The sequence below is a fragment of the Nicotiana attenuata genome, unplaced genomic scaffold, assembly GCF_001879085.1.
Source record: "Nicotiana attenuata strain UT unplaced genomic scaffold, NIATTr2, whole genome shotgun sequence".
Classification (NCBI taxonomy): Eukaryota; Viridiplantae; Streptophyta; class Magnoliopsida; order Solanales; family Solanaceae; genus Nicotiana; species Nicotiana attenuata.
This window is the reverse complement of record NW_017670461.1, coordinates 487,701-490,930: the sequence shown is the minus strand read 5'-3', so window position 1 is coordinate 490,930 and position 3,230 is coordinate 487,701. Positions and strand designations below refer to the sequence as shown.

The window sequence follows — 3,230 nt, the reverse complement described above, 5'->3', positions numbered from 1 at the left end:
CAACTGTTGAAGTATGACCCATCATTCTTTATTTTTTTATTTTTTAATTCCTCAAAGTGTTTTTCAAATATTCTCCCTCCGTACGAATGTCAAAGTAATAAAATTTTCTTTATGCCGAATCTAAGTGGGCGTTTGTACATAAAATTGTAAAATTCCGAAAAAGTGAAAAATTTATTCAAGTGATAATAGTACTTTGAAAATTAAAGTTGTATTTAGACATGCAAACAAATGATTCCGAAAAAAGTGAAAAAATTTTTCTTATCGCCAATCAGGCCCTAATAGTGTGTGACATTCAAATCAAAAGTTAAATATATATTTCTTCATTTTCGTCAAATGTCATAAATTTTACAGACATAATAAAAAATGTCAAGAAAATATTTATCATCATTAGTGCACTTCTTTAGAAGGTTATGTGCACTTAGTAGGCGTTTGGACATAAGAATTGTAAAATTCCAAAAAATTGCGAAAATATTTTTCAAGTGAAAATGACATTTGAAATTTAGATTTGTATTTGGACATAAATTTCAGTTTGGGTTATTTTTGATGTTTTGTGAGTGATTTGAGTGAAAATTTTGAAAAACAACTTTTCGATTTTTCAAATTTTCGAAAATTTCCAAAATGCATCTTCAAGTGAAAATTGAAAATTTTATGAACAAATGCTGATTTCGAAAAAAAGTGAAACTTTTTTGGGGAAAAAAAAAACTATTTATGTCAAAACGGGCTCTTAGTATCGGAAGCTGCAAATCAACCTGAAACACCAAACTGTTAATTTTTTTTTATAGCCAAAGAATTAAAAGAACAAAAGCTTAAAGATAGTCTCTTGTAGAAAGAACAACTTAAAACAGAAAGAAAGCAACAAAATATGTAAATCATCTCCATAAGAAATATATCCCAAGATTGTACATTGGTTCACTAAACAACAAGAGATAAAAGAAAGAAAGTACTATACATCTAAGTACAATTCTAGCTTTGTGAGCCCCGAGAAGGATCAAATACCAAAACCTCCTTCTTCATAGTTCAAATTACCAAAGCATAATTCAGAAAATGTAAAAAATTTAAATCTATTTGAAGAAACTTAACCAAAGTTCATAACAAAGGGAAATATTTGGCCAAAAGAGCAATGACCTTGTATTTGATCATGATACTAATTACCTCTTCGAACTTAGACTTCTTGATAATGGACCTTTTACTTCACCCACAACCCAAGTCTCCTTTGCTATATCTGATGAAAATTTGTAGAAATCACTCCCATATCTCATCACCACTAAGTTCTTATTTTTTTCTTTTTAGTACTCTCTAAATCTTCCATTGCTGATTTTGCATTCTTTTCTTCTACATAATCATGCTCTTCTTCTTTTCCTTCTTCTTGTTTTTGCTCAAGCCAGCTTTTTGCAGGAGCAGAACGACAACGCATGAGCAAAAGTGCATTGGGTGGTGGTGCACATAAAGGAACATGATCATTAAATCCTGGATCCGCCTCTGCTTCATTATTACTATTATAATAAACCTTTTTTTCTCTGTTTCCTCTGTATTCTGGTTTTCTTGCAAAACCATGAACCACTTAGAGAATACAGTTCTGAGAAAAGCTTCATTAATTTCATGCAAACTCTTCATCTTCTTCTTCCTCATCATCAGAAGTGATAATATCAGTTGCTGCTGCAGAAAATGAACCAAAGCACCTAAAATCAAACCTTACATTACGCAAACAAGTCAAGAATTGCATTACATCCTTTTTAATTCCAAGTGAATCAATCCAAGCAGGTTTATGTTTTTTGATATGTAGCTTCTCAATCTCTCCATAACTGACTGCCAATTCTTGCATGATTTGGGTTTATGCCGCCTTACTTTAATCTGCCCAGCACATGTAACTTTTGGAGAAGTTGGCTCTGAAATCTCACTTCTCTTTGATTTGGCCCATAGCATGGAACTTGCTTGGCCAGCTGCTGGCCCAATACCTCTGGTGTACATCTCTTTAAATGGTGTTGATGATGGTGACTTGCTGGACTTGGCATAAGTGTTAGATGAGCTCTAGAAGGAAAACAGACTAATAGATCGTTGAAGGAACTTCTTTACACTTTCTACCTTTCATTGTGTTAATTTGTAGTATAACTTTCTTTCTTCTTCTTGACCCTTCTTTAAGCTTCTTTGATTTCAGATGTTGAGATTTGATGAATCTTAAGGATGTTTAATATCTATTGAAATTGTGTTTGGAAGAGTGAGTTTTAAAAGAAAAGTAAAGGCAAAGGCAGTGGACAGCTAGCTTTCTTTTGTTACTTTTTTGTTTATTGCTTCCATCTTTACCATATGTTATATGGTGCATTTTTATAACAATCATTTTGCTTTGTTTTGAAATGGGTCACAAAGTGTGATCTTCCCTTCTTTTCTTTCTTAGCCTTTACTTTCCCCCCAACTCCTTGCCAAACAGAGCAGTATACTTAATTCAAATTAAGGGCCACAAATAAAAAAATAAAGGTTAAAGAAGGAAAAAAGGTTGAAATATAGAGCTCTGTTTCATCATCTAATCATAGCCAAGTTAGGCAAGGCTCATGTCGTAGTTTTTTTTCCCCCACAAATTGTCCCACCCAAACTACCAAACTACCAAACTCATCGCTTTGAGTAACCTCTACCATACCATCTACAGTATTTAATTTCATGGTGGATAGGAATTAGCTATAATATTGCTAGATGATTTTGGAATGACTGCATACTTTTTTTTTATGGGTATATAAGCAATTGCTATTCTTCTAGCTTTTAAAGAGTTGAGAGAAGGCAAGTCTCGCGCCGTCGTCGTCGTATTTTAAGTATATGATATACGTTAAAATAGGGTGAACGGGGAAATAGAGGGGTACTGCGAGACCTTTGCATGATTCTGATACTCTATTTTCTGCATTATTGATTCAATGTGACTTGACCTACTTGATTACTATGCTTCGAATGTTTGCTTTACTACTGAACCCTGGCTTATTTCTGCCACTACTGCATGCTTGTGATTATCTCTTTTGCCAATGTGCTTGGCCTCGCATGTCTGATGACCTTGTTCACTTTATTTATATGCTGAAGTTTCTTCCTTGATTGATCTTCATCTTGTGACTGATTTCTAAAGTTTCCCTTTTTATGAACCCTGATTTCACTCGCCCGTTCAAAATTGATTGATTCTTTTCCCATTATTGTAATATTTACCTTGCTGAATCTATTTCCAAAATAAGCATATTTCTGTACATAGACTTGAT

The 3,230-nt window shown here is 33.3% G+C and overlaps 1 pseudogene; it reads right to left on the bottom strand.

The window, feature by feature from the left end:
• Positions 1-1,118: 1,118 nt before the first annotated feature.
• On the bottom strand, positions 1,119-1,968 carry LOC109239769 (annotated as a pseudogene).
• Positions 1,969-3,230: the final 1,262 nt, after the last annotated feature.